Source organism: Myotis yumanensis, unplaced genomic scaffold (genome assembly GCF_028538775.1).
Source record: "Myotis yumanensis isolate MYYU_CA2020_CCGP unplaced genomic scaffold, mMyoYum1.0.hap1 SCAF_20, whole genome shotgun sequence".
Taxonomy (NCBI): Eukaryota; Metazoa; Chordata; class Mammalia; order Chiroptera; family Vespertilionidae; genus Myotis; species Myotis yumanensis.
Window position 1 is genome coordinate 4,303,905 of NW_027223771.1, and position 19,241 is coordinate 4,323,145.

Sequence of the window (19,241 nt, forward strand, 5' to 3'; positions counted from 1 at the left end):
TTTTTTTTTTTTTTTTTTTTTTTTAGTTTTATTCATTTCAAATGAGCCGGATCCGGCCCGTGGGCCGTAGTTTGCCCACAGCCGGTCTAAATTGATAGGTGAATTGATAGGTAATCAATTGACAGGTAGTTGATAGGAAAAATATGCATCTTCCTTACTGGACTGGGTCCACGTGGACAAAATGAAGACTTGCGTGACGTGTTCAGATATTTCAGAAAAAAACAACTTGTCAAACTGTGGTTGATTTCTCTTTCTAGCAGCACAAAATCACCTACCTGCTCATTCATTCATTCGACACGACTGACAATGCGTAATGTGTGTAGCATTCAGCTATGCGCTAAGATACGGAAGAAATATACTGGAAAGCTCTCTGATCTTCACACCAAACACAGGAAATGCAAGTTCAGTATCTACAGATGTATCGGATCAGTTGCCACCTACGCACCAATCCCCAAATGGCAGTGGTTTAGAACCGCAACAGAGTGGCTGTCGCTCCAGTGTCCCCAGACTCCAAAGGCCACCTCGGCCTGGCCTTGTCCCCCTTTGGGCTCAGAATGGGCAGCACCGCAGTCGGTTGGGTGGGCTCGATCCCCAGTAGGAGGCGTGCAGGAGGCAGCCAATCAATGATTCTCTCTCATCATTGAAGTTTCTCTCTCTCTCCCCCTCTCCCTTCTTCTCTGAAATCAATAAAAATATGTTTAAAGTAAATGTTTTTTAAAAAAAATAAATTAGAAAATAATGAAAAGCAAAAAATGTCATGTATAATCAAATTAATAAATGGATACCTATTTTAAATGGCTTTTCATCTTCATAAAAGCAACATAACATCGAGAGTAAGATCTGAAACAAAAAGCTACAGGCCGGAGAGCAAATGCTATGTTATGGGAAAGAGCCCTCTAAAAGCATAAGATGACAATATATCAATGATCGAGGTAGGTTTTAAATAATGCGCTTCACGCCTACAGCAAGCTGTGAAAGGAATTCCTTAGCTTGTCACAAATCACCCACAATCCCACCGGCTTCACTCAACAGTCAGATACAATAACGTGAAAATTCATACCTCCACGCACTTTGCAGCTAGACGCCACAGTCTCACACAAAATACCAACGATTAGTGGAATGAGGCTGACTCAATTTTCCTGAGTTCTATTTGTTTGGAAAGTGATCAATAAGCCCTGTATAAAAGGAAAATTGACATCTACATTCGACACCAAGAAAGATTGCCTGAGAAGCTGGTTCTGTCTCTCAGAGGTTGAACCCAAATAAGAAAAAGGAAAAATACAAGAGTGTCTTAGGCCTGTGTTTTCACACACCAATCATTCATCAGGCGCCCGGTGTTAAGAAATCATGACTTCACACTGTGCAATACCCGTGGCTGCTGGTTCTCTCCTGTCTTTATGTCCATGCATTTCTTCGCCTTCTCTTTCCTTCTCTGGCACGTCTCTCGCCAGCCACCTAATGCTCTATTCTGGGCAGGTTTCCAGGACTGATGTCCCTTGCTATTCTTCTCTCTTGTTGTTGCCCTAAAGAACTAGTGGCATCGCATTATTAAAATATCATTATTCTCTATGGGGAAAAGTATGAGAATTGCTTTAATTTTTTTTTTTTTAATGAGGCCACCTGGAGAAGTACCCAAAGAACTTGTAACTTCTGTTTCGGATGATGAAAAACACCCAGATCTTGGTAGGACCCAGCATCAAACTTTTTGGGCAGTGTTGAGACTATCCTGTCGTTTTTCACCGGGAAGTTACTCCTGGTCCTAACTGACACCCTTGGCAGAGGTGCTCACATCGGCCCGAGGGATACAGAAGGGATCTTTCTTGCCTGATCCAAAGCAGGCCAGCCTGAAGCATTTACAAGAAAGTTTGTTTTTAAGAAATTTCCAGTCCAATTATACTCTCCCCAGAGACGTGAATAGTTCAGATAGCATCCAGATAAGCATCCACAATTTTGGGAACTTCATAAAAAAAAACAGAACTAGCAAGTTTTTGAGGCTTGGCCTTCCCTGGCTAAAATAGCTCTTTCGGGGCGAGGCCGGCTCGCCTGGTGGTCTCAGGACAGAGGTTCGAACCAGGAGATGCTGAGTGTTTTGACTCCAGCTTCCTTTCTCACTTGATGGGTGGCCTGAGGAATAAAGCGAGAGGCAGCCTCTGGGTCTGAGACAAAGGGGAAAATAATTATCTATTGCACGTTCTTTTGGAATGCACGGGTGTGATGAGTGGGGTGGGGCTCGTGGGAGACAGGCGAGGTGTGCACTCCCTCCTGATGCAACCCCGCTCGCCTCACTCACCTGCAGAGTCTAAGGCTCCCAACACAGTGCGCATGCGTCATGGCCTCTGGTCAGTTGCACCTTGACTTTGGGAGGGTCCGTTCAGATCAAGATGGTGACCTAACGTTTGCTGATACCATTAGCTAATCTACATCGGTTTCAGAGGATACTGTACTGAAGGCCTGGCGCATATATCAAGGTTGAGGAAAGTACTTTTGATTGGAAAAAAACAAGCGAGATCTATTTTAGAGAAATACTACAGAGACGTGATACGATTCTAGAGCAAAACAGTCACTGAGTTCTCCCTCTAGCCCCTTTAGTATGTAATCCCTAGTGCCTACATCACTCCATGGCAGGGGAGTGGAACGTCTGGCCCGTGGGCCATATAAGGCCCAAGAAATCATTTGGTCTGGCCCTGCCAAAGCATTAGGGGTGAGTCAATTAAATGTTGGACCAGATATAGCGGGCTAATTTTTAAGTTGATAATTGTGGATGGCCTGCAAATGGTGTTATAAATACCCAAATGGCCCTTGGCAGAAAAAAAGGTTCCCCACCCCCTGCTCTAGGGGTACATATAGCTTTTGATAACTTAGGCTGCAGATGATTCAAATCAACCTCGTGTAAACAGTACATTAGAACTGACTGACTTGTAACCACTGGAGAGTCCCCAGGTACAGGGAGGAGGGGACCGATCACAGGCTCACCTCCACTTCCAGGTGACTATCTGCCTGTACACCTGGTTCAGCCAATGAGAAAAAAAAAAATGGCCACAGAGTTTCAAGACACACACCCAGACAAAGCATTATAAGGAGATGCATCCTTGACTGTCCTTATGCGATGTCCCAGGTTTCACTGTGACTCGATCAATATCCCATCAATACCCTGGAATCCATCATGGTGGCATGGCAGTCAAAATTAGGCTGATAGTCTTGGGCAAATTAAGACCTAACTGGGGTTGAACTCTGAGTCAGTCCCACTCAACTGTTGGCTGCTACCAAGTGGGAAAGAGAGACAGCAGATGCTGAGGAATCAGCGGTCTTTCTTATAATGGCCCCTTCTGTATGTAAATAATTTGCGTGTGTGGTTAAATGATTCATTCAAGATCCTGCAGTGGGTCTGTGTGAAAGCCAAGCTCTTTCACCCAGGAGCGACTGCCAACATTACTCCTGGCATTAGAGCGTTCTGTCACATCGCAACAGACTGTCCACAGAAGTAGACTTCACCTGTGCTGGTAAGACTCTCCCATGATGAGCGATGGGCAGGGCTATTTTTAAAACATCACTGAAGACAAACCAAAAAAAAAAAAGCAGTTGGAAGGAGAAAAAAGATTTTCAAAGATTCAAGTCCAAGGTCTCCCCCTGGCTGTTTCTATGAGCCTCAGTTCCCTCATCTGTACGTTTAATGTTCTCTTTGCAGGTGCTGAGGGGTTAAATGAGGACATGTGTGTTGGTGCCTAGCTTAGTGTAATACATGCTGAGTGCTCATCAAGCATCCACTCCCTACTTTTACTCCTTCCATCTATAATAATAAAAGCATAATATGCTAATTAGACCGGACAGCCGAACGACCTTCCCTACATCTTTCCGGACAACCTTCCAGATGACCTTCCGGACAAAGCCAGGGCTGCGAGGGTCAAGCCCCTTACACGAATTTCGTGCATTGGGCCTCTAGTTCTTCAATAACAGGTAGTATGTATGAAGGTGTTAAACTCTTCACATCAATCACTATTTCCAGAGAAGAACCACTTACAGTGCTTCCTATAGTGAGGCACACACTGATTACTAGAAATTGGGCAATTTTATCAGGAACCATCTCAACTGCGCAGAAATGCCCACAGTGGGAGGAGGTGAGGGTGGTTCCCAGAGCAGACGCACCCCTCAATTGGCTTGATCCACTGTCTGGGGAGTGTGCGGTAGGGCAGGGACTGGGGGAGCTGGAGGATGACGTTTTTACCCAGGCGTCTGAAGGAGGGTAGATGTGAAAATGTAACCTGAGGCCTTCCCCAGGAAGTGCTCACACTTGGGCTCCATCCTATGAGACCTGAAAAACAGGGGAGCCAAGTCCTGCACAACCAGACACCAGTTGGCCCGGATTTCCCCTTTCTGTGTTATTTACAGAAGTAGAGGCCCGATGCACGAAAATTCGTGCAAGAGTAGGCTTTCCTATCCCTGGCTGCCAGCACTGGCTTCCCTTCGGCACCTGGTACCCTGGCTTCCCTCTTCCAGCCGCCCGCAGGCACCCGGGACCCGGGCTGGCTTCCCACCGGTCCCGGCTTCATCAGGAAGGACGTCCGGTCTAATTAGCATATTACCCTTTTATTATTATTGATTCATTGCTGTATCAATCCAAGGACGGTTTGGTGATGAACTATGCAGGGGAATGGCACATCCTAGCCCCTCTCTAATGAAACCCTCTGGTGGAGTCATACCGTGGAAGAGGGAAGCCAGCCAGCTCTGGGCAACCTCTGTTTGCTTATCCAGGGCCAGTGCACACGGAGCAACCCCTCGCAGACCCGTCCTCGCTCTCTAAGCCCAGCAGCTCTGCTGTGTACGTATCAGCTTGTGCCCCTTTTATCCCCGGGGGGTGTAAAGGCAATGACTCTGAACTTCACTTTAAGTGCCCACTGCAACAGGTTCAAAGGCTAAACGCCGTTTCTCTACCTTAGCCCAGCTTTGGAGCATCTCCAGCTTTGTATGAAATTTGCTTGGGAAATAAAGATAAACACGGGCTTGACAGAAACGGCATAAATAATCAAGCCTTCCACTATTTACATAGAAGCCAGGTGCAGCTCATGGATGATTGCTTTGTACTTCACTTCTTTGCTTTTCCCAGAAATTCTGATAGATGTAGTGGTGCGGTTTGACATCACCTAGAAATATCCCGCATATAGACCTTGAAAAAGAACCAGCCCCAGATCAGGTCTGGTTAATGTGGAGGGAAAACAGAATGGAACCCTAAGGAGAACTGTCTTCAGAATACCTGACAACTGGCATTTTATAACCCGTCTTTGATCAGTGTCCCAAACATCATAACATAACATGTGTGTATTACATCACAGTTTCACGATAGAAAGTCTTGTACTTCTGGAACTGGAAATGTTTCATGGGAAGAAGCTGGCGAGGTTTTCAGACTCAGTGTGCAATCCCTAGACACCCAATTTCCTTGGGACCCATTCAAAAATTCTCAGCCGCGCATGAGAAATACCAAGTTCCACATTAGTTGAACATCCATCTTCACAGCAACATGCTATTCCACTTATTAATTCTGTCGGCCACAGATGGTTTCATTATGTGTATTTAATTTCAGGGCTCGAGTTAACATACACCAACGTGTGCAAGAAATACTCAAGACATCCTTAACCAAAAAGCAAAGACTGTGTAATGGTGTTGGAGAGCCTGCTGGGAGCAAATCTATTCTAAACCGGCTGGGGAAAATCTCTGAGTGTGTGTGTCTCCCTATTTGCGGCGAGGTGGAGGTTTGGAGGGGGAGTGAGCTACTAATCAATGAGGCTGTAATTTGCAGCGGCAGTTACAGTGATCCTATTTTTCGCACAATAATTGCCACATGTGGACGGCGCAGATGTCCGAACACATGGGAACACTTCTCTTTCCGGAGGACAAATGAAGATTTTCACTTTGTTTGGTAAACGTGTCAAGATTTATCACTTAGTCATGTGCCATACATTAGGGTGTTTATCAAATTTGGCTTTCTGCTCGCTGGTTATGTAGTTCTATGATTTCAACAACATGGCAGTGATGAAATCAATGTTTCCTGCCTTTAAATTTGTCTCAAGTCTCAGGGTGGACTGTGGGCAGCAGAGAAGAGCCCAGCCAGTATGGCTCAGTGGTTTGAGTGTCGACCCATGAACCAAGAGGTTGCTGGTTCAATTCCCGGTCAGGGCACATGCCCGGGTTGCGGGCATGATCCCCAGTAGGGGGCATGCAGGAGGCAGTAATCAATAATTCTCATCACTGATGTTTTATCTCTCTCTGAAATCAATGAAAAGACATTAAAACACACACACACACACACACACACACACACACACACACACACGGAGCTGAAATCCTGCCGGCCAATGACATTCCCATACTCCTGCCCTCTGTGTCCAGAGGCAGAAACAGGTAGAATAACCTTGTCCAATAAGCTTTGACTAAAAGAGTTAGTGGCCACTGGACTTCCCAGTTTTTTCCTATGGATTGAGCCACAGTGTAACTTGAAAATACAACAGAATTGAACAGAATATTAAACTTCCTCTTGTGAGCTACACATGAAAATAAAAGATATGTTCTGAGGAGACAGTGAAAACCAGTCAAAGACAAGCTAGGAACGAATATACCTGTTACATAGAAGGACAAAAGAAAACATCTCAGGAAGATGCAGATCTTGCCTCTATTTTAAAGACAAACCAAAACTCTGGCGGTAGAACAGGACTCATACGGTTTGGGACGCCCTCTTTCTGCACCAGAAACGAAGCTGACGTGAGTTTCAAAGTCTTCCGCAAGTCATGTTCAAGCCACACGCCGTGCTTTCCAGAGGAACATTAACACACAAGCACTGGTCATGGAGATGCTGATTTACAGTTTAGGAAAAGGCGAATTAGTCAGAGGAAGAGCAGGCTTCCTGCTCCCCCGGCAGCAAAAGGAAGCGTAGGGCTGGTGGGAAAGAGAATGCTGTGGAAATGTCTCTAGATCCAGCATGCTTTCATTCTCTGCATCGTCCTAGGAAAGTTTCATCTCACTGAAACTGAATAGAATTTTTTAAAACTTATTGAGAGGGAGAGAAGTGTGGTAGGATGGCAAAAAGAATACTATCCTGTCTGTTCCGTAATAGTTTTCAATATGAACAACTCTTTCCCCACCGAGACTAAAATCCACGGAGGCCGAGGAATTCTTTTGCTTTTCTTACATCTCCTTGCAAATGTGCTAGGCACATAGTTGATACTCTTTCATGATCTGTTGCTGGAATAACATCCATTTTGTTAAGCACTATATGCCCATTATTTAACACGGAAACTGGGGTAATGCAGGAACTCAATGTTCGTTGAGTGGGTGAATGGCTGAGAGTTCTCAGGCCAGGGCACAGTCACGGTCCATCGCCAACCCTGAGGATGGATGCATGTGAGCAGTTATGCGCATGCCCACTGAAACATCCAGGTCCTTGGCCAAAAGAACTCTCCTTCCTGAGACCAGACTTTCCTGTAGATGGCTGACTATCTCTCACTGACAAGTCCCTGGCTGCGGCTGGAACCAGTTCAAGGCAGTGGTTGAGTCCTGGACACTCAGTTTGCCTTAAGGCATCAGAAAGGCTGCAGAGGGCTCACCGCGAATGGCCAGCCCAAAGCCCTGATGGCAGCTGCTTTCAGGAAGCTTGGCACCGTCTTCCGGAGAAGCGTGCCTGACAACCTGCTTTACCCTGCAATGGCTCTCTGGCTCCGGCAATCATGACCTGGGAAATGCTGCCCATTGGCACAGGCTTGGCGAGCTTCTCCGAAACCCAGGAAAATTCTTTTCATGTTCTGCTTTCTAGGAGGCTGATAAGTGGTTCTTGCTTTAAAAACCAGCACTGTTCACTACTTTATAAGAAAGGAATACGGTACAAAGAAGGGCTGCATGCTGAAACACTGCTTAATGCAACGCACGGCGAGGATTTTAGGACAACTAATGATGAGATACTACTTCTTATTTTTTTAATCTTCACCTGAGGATATTTTTCCATTGATTTTTAGAGAGAGTGGAAGAGGGAGGGAAAGACAGAGAGAAACATCCATGTGAAAGAAACACATTGATTGATTGCCTCCTGTAGGAGCCCCAACCAGGGCCCAAGCCTGGGAGGAGGTACATGCCCTTGATCAGAATCGAACCCAGGACCCTTTGATTCTGACACTCTATCCAGAGCCAAACTGGCTACAGCGAGATTATTCTTAAGTATCTGAAAAGTGTGTTTTCACTACTACAAAGAACTTTAATTTTCTCATGTATGCCCCACTATGATGTCAAAAGAAATATCCTAAGATTGGTATAGGTAGCAATCATCTAGGAAAAGAGTCCTCAAAACAATTTAAAAATTCCACTAATAGACTTTTAAAATAGTGTACAGTAGAGATTGGTGGAGCTAAAATTAGAAAACTATTTTTAAAATTTTATTAATTTTTTACTCCCATCCTACATCCATTCTTTATATAGACATTTTTAAAAGCCAAATACACAATCAGAAAGTGTATATGCACCCCTATGTTCATAGCAGCACTTTTACAATAGCTAAGATCTGGAAATAGCACAACTGTCCATCAGTAGATGAGTGGATAAAAAAGCTGTTGTACATCGACATAATGGAATACTATGCAGCTGTAAAAAAGAAGGATCTCTTACCCTTTGAGACAGCAGGGAGGGACCCAGAAAGTATCGTGCTAAGCAAAATACGCCAATCAGAAAAAGACAAGTATCACATGATCGCACTCATATGTGGAATCTAATGAATAAAATAAACTGACCAGCAACAGAGATCCAGAGACACAGAAACATGGAACGGACTGACCAATCTCAGAGGGAAGTGGGACAAGGGAGGGAGGGGGAGGAATGGGAAGAGATTAACCAAAGAACTTATATGCACATATGCATAACCCATGGACACAGACAATAGTGTGGTGAAGGCCTTGAGGGGGGATGGAGGTGAGGAGTGGGGTGGAGGGGGTCAATGGGTGAAAAGGGGGACATCGGTAATACTTTCAACAATAAAGATAAATTAAAAAAATAAACAAATGAACAAACTGTTACACAACAAACAATGAAAAGCCACTACCATCCTCACATTGTCCTTTAATGCTAGTGGTTTTTCCTGTTAGTGTCTATAGCACTAATTCAAGAGATTTATATGGGTCTTATTATTTTAAAGTTTCATAAGCTGTTCTTCATAAGAGTTTATAACTGGGCAGTTCTATTGGGACTCTGTTTCAAGGAACTAAAACCCCTGCATTATGTTTTTGGCAGAATTTGCCTTTTAGTTTCTTAAACTCAAAATAGCCATGTAAAATCTCCATGGAAGCCATAAAGATGTCTCTCTTTGGTGTATCCCCAGGCAACCTCCCAGCACAAAAGCCTGACCTCTGACCTCTGGGGCCAGTGGCCTAGACAGGAGACCCGGCCTGGCCTGAGAACGGCTGCCTGCCTGCCTGCCGGAGGATGTGAGGAACCACAGACACTGGGGCTTCTAGCAGCACAGTCTGGGCTCTGATGATCCAACAGGTTCTAGTTGCACAAGGAACAAGGTTCAGAGCTCATTCTCCAGGTAAGTGGATGAAGGAACAAGTCAGCAGGACCGATCTTAATTCTTTAAAATTTAAAAGCTAATTTTGTGTCTTTTAGTCAATTCCCTGCACAGGAAGGAAAAATTTATGAACTGCCTTCGGGTATTAAATGGAGTGCTAATGGGGAAGTACAACAACTCAACAGGTGCCGAGGAGATAGATAGAGGCATTATATCAATTTTCATCGTAATGTCTTACAAGTGCATTTATAGAGTGAGAGCTTCCTCTCCCCACGCCCCCTCCTCCCTTTGACTTTATTTTGGAAACCTAACTCAGTCCAAATAAGAAAATGGCTCTTCTGTATTATTTTAGAAAACAGAACGCGATAGGATCTTATTTAGGAATTCTTCCACGGAAATGTTATTGCGCAGTTCTAAGTAACGGAGGGTACACGGGAACAATCATTCAGTTTTTAAAAAAATGCCGATGACCAACGCAGCTGAAGGTTTGAATCAGGCTCTGGGAGAAATCTCCTGATGCACAGGCCAACTCTAACCCCTGAGCATTTATAGACAACGCACGCAGGCGCACTAGAAGAACTCAGAAGACACGATTCTTTTCATCAAAAAGAGAGATGTTCACTGTTTCCCAGCCTGCATCCTACCTTTGGTCTTCATCTCTGCAGAAATGCAGCCTGATTCAGCTGTCAAAGGGAAAGGAACACAGAAAGAAAGGCCCAAGTTCTTTATAATTTTATGCAAAAGCAAAGCCCAATAATTAGTGGCACTCTCAATAAACTGATTTAGATGGCCTCTTGTCTGGATCTGATGCCACTTAGAAGAATAAAAGAGGGATTTCTTCTAGAATAAATGTTGTTTAAAAGTGCACAGCAGAGCGATTTATTTTTTCTGCAGAAGTTGTTTCACTGATAAGGCAGCCCAACAACCTACTCTTCCTTATTTTTCTGTACAAGCCACTTAACCCCATCTTCTTCCTAATAGGAAGATGGATGACCTCCGATGGGAACCACTAGACATTTGAGTAATCCTGTTTCCTTAGGGACTTCATATATGGGTGTGTGTGTGTGTGTGTTTATTCAGAGGAAGGGAGAAGAATAGAGAGATAGAAGCATCACTGATCAGCTGCCTTCTGCACCCTCCTACTGGGGATCGAGCCCACAACCTGGGCATGTGCCCTGACTGGGAATTGAACCAGCGACCTTCCTGGTTCATGGGTCGATACTCAACCACTGAACCACGCTGGCTGGGCTTTTTTGATGTAATCGTTTAAAATTAGTGTTTAAGGAGATTAATTAAAAGATTATCTAACATCATTAGGTTCACTGTGGAGTTGTTCATTTCCCAACTATGAAAAGCTAGGTTTCAAACAGTAAAACACTAAAGAAAAACACACACACACACACACACACACACACACACACACACACACTTAGTCCTTAGTTAGAAAAAAATTTTTAAAGTTTTTTTTTTTTTTTCCAAATTTCTAACCGAAGTGAAAAACAGCAAGCTTACAATGGAAATAAATTCACTCAAGTAGGAGAAATTTGAGAAGTAATAGCCGTGGAGTATAAATTACATGCACACACATAGACACTGCCACACAGATGTAAATAATGTTGCTTTAAATGGACCATAAAGTTTAAATTACTTTCCACACCAAGATTATAAGGCCAGGAAAACAAAACAAAACAAAACAAAAAACCCTGGCTAACCTTGGTTAAAATAATACTGTGACCCTCTAAAGAAAAACACAAAAGTAGTAGTAGTTGTTAATTTAATGGCTGCCCTGGGTTTTCATAAATATATCACTTCCACTATTAAGAATATCATTAGCTTCTCATTTCCCAGAGCTCAGAAACAAGGGAAGTTAAGAGTGGCGTCTTGGCCATCCACCTGCATGGGTCTCCAATTGTTACTCAGATGCTATAAAATCGCTGTTAAGACTTTTATTCATGAGGACATAAAAACATCAGGATGTAGAACCCGGTGGAGGCCCCACTATTCTTTTGGATTTGGATCAAAACACATGATAAAAACTTTCTACACCTTTGGCCCTCATTTCTATAAAATAGTAAACCATTACATTAAAATCATTTTAATCCAATGAACAAAATAAACTCACAAACATGGATATATGGGGCAGATGACAAATGTCAAAGGGGAGGAAAGGAGGGGGACAGGGGAAAGGAAGGTGAAGGCGTCAGCCAAAGAACATATATGCATAGCAGACAGACACAGACAATAGTGGGGGGGGATGGACACAGACAATAGTGTGGGGGGGTCAGGGGAGGGGGGAGGAGGCTGGGTGGAGGTGGGCAGAGAAGGGGAAAATGGGGACATCCACAATAGTGCTAACATCTATTTTAAAATTTTAAATAAAAAATCATTAAAAATTACAAAGTAATGACATGAGGAAAAAGAGAAAATGGAAAAAAAAAAAAGCGAAAGAACGCAAGGAAGAGACAAGGGGGAAAAGCAGAATTAATCTGTGTTTTTTGAATCAATCTGCGTGTGTGGGATGATCTCCTCACATTCTTATACACACAAACAGGAAATCAAGTTCTTTATACTGTTTTGCCACCAGATCTCCTGCTTACTAGTATATCACACAGATAACTTTTCATGCCATTTCATATACTTTTAGATAGCATTTTTGATGCTTGGAAATAGTTCACTGTAAGATTCTATATTTTCTTCAAATAATTAATATTTCTACAAGTCTGAACTGTTTACAAACTTTTGCTACAGTACATACTATTGTAATTATTACCTTTGAACTTATGTCTTAGTTGAATTTTTTCCCCATGGGATAAATTCCTCAAAGTGAGATTTCTAGATGGAAGTATTATTTCACATCACTTTTTATCAACCCGACAGAAGGTTTCATTAATTAATAACAATTTCAGAAAGTGAAAATTAAATTATTTTAATTCAAATGTTTAAACCTGCAAAATTGTATCTATATCATAAATGTTCTGATCAATTTTCTGTCAGGGTGCTGGTCAGTTTCTTACTGAATGTAAGACTGTCTTCATTTATAAGGGATATTACCTTTTGATGAGTCGAATATTTTGAATACTCTCTCCGGGTTTTATTTGCCTTATCCTACTTATAGTGCCCTTTAATACAAAACATTTTTTTCCTATTGTTATGCTATCTGTTCTTTTGGTGTCCTGCTTAGGAAAGACTTCCCCTTGTAAGAAATGTAAACACTTATTGAAGGAATACATTTTAATCGAATAAAAAAAATTCTTCATTTTGTTTATGTGTGTTTTTTTCTCTTCGGTTAAACTGAAGATGTCTGGAATTTATTTTGATAAATGATGCAGAAAAGGAACCTAACTTTAATTTTTGCCCAATAATAACCATTCAGTCTAACAAGATTTAGTGAATAATTCAATCATTTTCAATTGATTTGAAATGCCACCTATGTAACACGTATTTTAATGGCAACATGCAAAAGAGTCAAGTCACACATTAAATTCTGTGGCTGCAGAAATGGTCCCATTTAAGAAATATAAGTATATGCTTGTTATTTTTCTGAACTGTATGGTCCTTAGAGAAATTACTTGATATCAATTAGAAAGTTAAACTACCTTTCACAGCTTAAAGTTCCATCCTCAACTCTACTATCAAATAATGTTAACTGGGATTTCTATTATACAAATTATACTTAGAATCAGGGGCGTTAACTTTGTCCTAATGGAATTCTACCCAGTGAAAATACTACACATTTATGTTGCACAGCAAGGTATTAAAAGAAGGTATGAATAATATCAGCTTGAATGCAGTTTATAAACCTTTATTTACGTGTGTGAAAATACAAAACTACTTTATCTCTGACGAAGCATTAGCGTCCCTGACAGGAAAATTTAAATGAAGACTTCTTGGTTTACCACTTGGCAAAGTCGCCTTTGAGACCCATTTTTTCCGGAGCCTGTAAATCACCGGAGCTCAGCGAGCACTGGGTGGTGGTTGTCGTGTGTGAAAATATTTAGATCCGACTGGCAGTGTTTTCCCCATCCTGCCAAGTACAAGCAACCGCCGAGATATTAAATTGTGAAAAAACATCACAAAATATAAACGCGGGGGGAAAAAGAACCTGAAGTTACTATTTTTCCCTAAGAGTCTGCGTGCTAAAATAAATGACGGGCAGAGTCTCTGGAACCTGCTCAACAACTCGTTTTTAAATATACAAATATTAAGACAGTGAGATTTAAGGCAGTTTCTAATGAGATGCCTCCTTAGGGGAACCAGCTTTCTTTTTTTGTGTGATTTTTAAAATATGTTTTAATTGATTTTTGAGAGAGAGAGGAAGGGAGAGGGAAAGAGAGATAGAAACATCGATCGGCTGCCTTCTGTATGCCCTCCACTGGGGATGGAGCCCGCAACCCAGGCATGTGCCCTGACCAGGAATCGAACTAGTAACCTCTTGGTTCACTGGCTGATGCTTAACCTCTGAGCCACACCAGCTGGATGAGAACCAGCTTTCTTAACAATTATTAACAATTTGGTTGAAATAGAAAATATTTAGAATTTTCCTTTTACCACCTCACTTTGCTAGAAAGGAAACTATCTAGGTTTGTTTCAGGGAAGTGGTGGGTTTTTGCTGATTTGTTTACTTGGGTAAGAGCGGTCTCTAGATATGAGCCTGGTCCCATGGATGCTTCTGGCCTAAGTGTCCTTCTGAAGAGTAAAAAGGAGGGAGAATACATGGGCTTGGGGTGGGTGGCGACCAGAGAATTTTCCCATCTGTTTTATCACAAATGAAAACGCAAAGCTTTCATTTTCCCATTCCCTCGAGTATGATAAGCGACTTCTGGGATATCAAATTAGAACCATATTAATTTGTGATGATTCTCATACAGTCTCCTGGTAACAGAATTCACGGAATGTACTTTCTCAGAAGCAGCATCGCTTAAGAGGTATAAAGGGCGAACCTGGGCCTGCCCACCGGGGTCCCTCTCCCAGCCGTGCCCCTTAGAATGTGTGCGGTGCGGGAGGGAAGCTATTTTCATCTCCCTGGGCCACAGTTTGCACATCTGCAAGAGGAGAATAAAACACGGTGTCCACTGGGTAAGCCTGTTGTGAGACATGAAAGGAGCGAATATATCAGAGCCCCTGAGCAGCGCCGGGCACCCCACAGGTGCCAGAACAGGTGGAATTGTTGCTGATTTTAACTGTACGTCCCATAGCGCTTAACGGTGACTTTTTAAAAAACTTCTTTGCAGTTATGAAATTTGACAGCACCAATGCAATCAGACCTAGCTTTATGACTGGAATAGAAAATTAAGGAGTTTAAGGCCTAGATGGTTTGGCTCAGTGGATAGAACATCGGCCCATGAACTGAAGGGTCCCGGGTTCGATCCCAGTCAAGGGCACGTACCTTGATTATAGATTCCCCAGCCCTGGTAGGGGTGCATGCAGGAGGCGACCAATGGATATGTTTCTCTCACATCGATGTTTCTCTCTGTCTCTCCCTCTCCCTTCTACTCTCTCTAAAAATCACTGGAAAAATATCCTCGGGTGAGGAGTAACAAAAAAAAAATGAAATAAGATAAAATAAAATCAAGGAGCTTTAGGAAAATGACAGAAGGTTAGGAGCCAAGCTAAGTCTCTGATTTAATAGCAGTGAGCGAGGCCCTTGTGTCCCTTTGGTACTCTCTTAGGCTCAACAAAGCTAACAAGTCATCATGCCCTTGAATAACCGAAATAAAGTCCTAAATGTGACTTTATGGGTAATATAAAAATGGAAATCTTTTTTCTTTTCTTAAAATAATACTAAAGAAAAAAAAATAAAGCAACCAGGCTATCCTTTATTCTTATTTAACCAAAAGATTAGTGCAGTGGGTCGCTGGTTTTCTTCTTCTCTTTTTTTTTTTTTTTTTTTTAATTTTCCATTAAGCAAGTTCTTTTAAAACAAATTTGAACTTTTCCCATCCCAGCGATTCCCACGGACACTTGGCAAAGAATCTTGGATAACTTGCAAATCTGGGATTTTTTCCAGGCATGAGTAACTTGTTAAAAAGCCACCATTTCCTTAATACTAACAGTAAATAGAGCTCACATCCACATAAATCCTGTGGCCCATTGGGGAAAGTTTTTATATGCATGTGTGCGAGTGTGTGTGTGTGTGTGTGTGTGTGAGAGAGAGAGAGAGAGAGAGAGAGAGAGAGAGAGAGAGAGAGAGAGAGAAATCTTTTTTTATTCATAAAACACTTGGCTCTCAGCATGTCTGTTTATATTCCACTTCTTAAAAATAAATACACACATTTATGCCAGTGGAGGTTAAAAGTTACCGGTTTTCCACTGCCTGCTGTGTGCCAATGATTTTATGATGGATGGATTTAGAATATCTGGTTAGAATTCTTGTGGAGTGTTTCTCCCCTATTTATTCTATTTTTTTTTTATAGAAAGCGGATAAAGCTTAATTACCATGTAATTAGAATACATATTTCCATAAAACTTAATTTTATTGGAAAGCTCAAATAAAAATTTTCAAGGCTTCCAGGGAAAACGAAATGTTTCATTTTAAACTCAAATAACAAAGTCAGGGTTGTTGTGCATAGGGATGGAGGAGGTTAGTGAGCAAACCTTTTTCAGTCACTACTCTGAGAACAAATGGACTCCTCCGTATCACTGGGTAGTAATTATGGGAGTTTTCCCACATGCAAGATTTTGAAGGCTCTGTACTTTAAAGTCAGCATTCCCTAGATTTGCTTTGTGGATAACTTGATGAGGCCGGCAGAGGGGATGTGACACTTCACACATTCACAGTGAACCAGGGACTAGAACCCGTTAGGAATGTCCCTGTCCGTCTTCCTTTCACAGGGATGTGTCCACAGCACAATCCTCTCTAATTCCCTTTATCTGGGTAACAAACACATTCCTCTCGTCTCTGCAGCGCTGAGCCGGGTATATTTTGATAAAAGGCAGTCCCAGGAGATAGCTTGCATTTCCTGCTTCCGGTCAGATGTTCCCCAAGAATAACTTTTCTACATATGTTTTTGCATTTTTGATCACCATCCCAGCTGGAATCAGGAAGTTTGGAGGCAGCATGGAAATGGAAAAGAATTGCAAGTCACAGCAGCGTTTTTTTGTGACTTTCAAAATATTTAATTTTTTAGTGGTCCTGAAGGAACAGAACAAACAACTGTATCATCTATTACCCACTTAAAAGCATGCTAGCACTTCATTTCCTTATTCCAGATGCGTTTTTATTTAAGGGAATGAAGGCACAGTTATATGGGAATCGGAGATTTCCCAAGGTCAGAAACCAATGACAGGGAGATGTGGCATTCTTAATTGAGGGAATACTTGAACCAGTATTAGGCATCATCACTAGCCTCCGTTACTTCTATGCCAATAAAAAAACATACAATAGTATAACGTCTCTAATAAATGTATTTAAATAGAGGAACAGAGAAGAAATAAACTCAGTTGCCTCAAAAGGCTTAAAGATGAATTCTAAGCATTGTTTTGTCAGGCCATTCTAAAAAAAAACCCCAAAACTCTCAGTTCTCTGAGCCTGACTTGGCTTTTCTGTCCATTGGTATCTTCACTTTACACATAGGGTGACCATCACCGTTAAGCTAAAATGTGTATGAGGGGCTTAGGTGGTGTCTGGCCTGAAAATGTGCACCCCTTTGCTGATCCTCCTTCCTCTTCTGTCCTCCCCTCAGAATGCGGGCCTGACGCTCCTTAGAAAGCTGGGACGCTCAGAGACACAACTGTGCCCATCACCATGGCCCTCCCATAGCCTGGGACCAGTTCTGTGGGCCAGTAAGATCCAGATCGAACCAGATCAGCCAAAATTCAGGTTTTTTCCTGCTAATCTGTACTATCACTGTTTACATTATTAATGTTTCATTAAACTTAGACAAGCTGCTTAAATAAAGTACCACTGTTTGTTTTGTGTGTGTTTTTAGAGGTACCTTTTCTATGGAAATTCCGAGTTGGGTTTTTGTTTATTTGTTTGTTGATTTTTTTTTTTTTTTGTATGGAAGGAAACCCAGTATTTTCTGACCTAATCTCTCTGGACCAGGGGGACTCGATGGCCACCAGCTAAGTGGGAGGATGAAGATGGAAGCCAGAGTGAGCACCTGCCGTCAGGTGGCACCAAGAGTCCTCAGAGCCCAGGGAGAGGTGAATCCTGCAGCGGGACCCTGAGAATTCCTGGCCACATGGCGAACTGGCTCCAGTCTCTCCAAATACCCTCCTCAGAACATAGCCCAACAGTTTCTGCTACTGCATTTCTTAGCTCCTTATATTATGGCAAGGCTGTCCTTAATTTTCTTAAAGGTATATAGCTGAAGTTTATTCTTTTGTTTGTTTTGTTTTGTAGAAAAAGGAGATTAGAACATTTTTGAAAATATACTTTTATTGTTTTTAGAGAGGAAGGGGAAGGAGAGAGAGAGAAACATCAATGATGAGAGAGAATCATTGATTAGATGCCTCCGTGCACGACCCACACTGGGGATGGAGCCCACAACCCAGGCATGTGCCCTGACTAGGAATCAAACTGTGACCTCCTGGTTCATAGGTCAACGCTCAAGCACTGAGCCACACTGGCTGGGCCTTTTAAAAAAATACATCTTTCTTTTGAGATAGTATGTCCCATACATTCACAATGTCCATTAGATGAATGTATATACATTTCCCAAAACCTGGGGAGAGGTTGAAGAAAGGGGGAGACTGAATATTACCTTCAAAAAATACTTTACTGAAGCATGATGTATCTACCAGGTTTCATGGACTGGAACTCAACTGTAATTAATTAAAAACTATTTTTGTCAAATGAGCGCAGCCACTGTGCATTTTTAGCCTCTTGTGCTATCTTGCTACCCTCTATATTATCTCAAAACTATTTTTAAACCAGGTATTATTAGAAAAAAAAGAGAGCCAACCTGGGTATTCATTAGGTTAAGATGGATGAGAATAACGTGCTATCCTCCAACAGATGCCCCACTTAGGCATAAAAATCTAATTCTATTTAATTTCGTCCCTGGCATCCCTGCCTTCTCCTGTCACAGCGAATCAACCTGACTGCTAATTTTTGAAGCAAAACCTCTGTGATCATTTCCCTTGTGATTTAATCCAGATCTAACCTCGGGCCTTTTGAGGTTCAAGGTCAATGACCCAATTTATTCTGCCATCAGCCTCTGCATGGGTAACCATTGTTATTCCTCACAAGGCTTTTACTGCATAACCTTATTCGGTGGGTGTGTAGTGTCACCAGATTACATGGGCAGCTGAAGGACATTTCAGAGTGCCACTTGGAACAACTTGGCAAGAGGTTTTGGAGGATCTGGCCGCGGATAAACAGAGGGGACAGGATTTTGAGTATAGTTTTTGCCTCTGTAAGCAGAAGTCAACAACTAAATTATCTGCCTTTCTCCAATGTGAAGAAACTTGGTCCTTGGCATCCTCGCCAATTGTAAAAGAATTTTAAAAAGAAATCCTGGCCCGGCTGGTGTGGCTCAATGGTTGAGTGTCGACCTGTGAACCAAGAGATCACAGTTCGGTCCCCTGTCAGGGCACATGCCTGGGTTGTGGGCTTGATCCCCAGTAGGAGGCATGCAGGAGGCAGCTGATCAATGATTCTCTCTCATCATAGATGTTTCTCTCTCTCTCTCCCTCTCTGACATCAATAAAAATACATTAAACAAACAAACAAAAATAAATCCTGGAGCTTACACACTCCAAG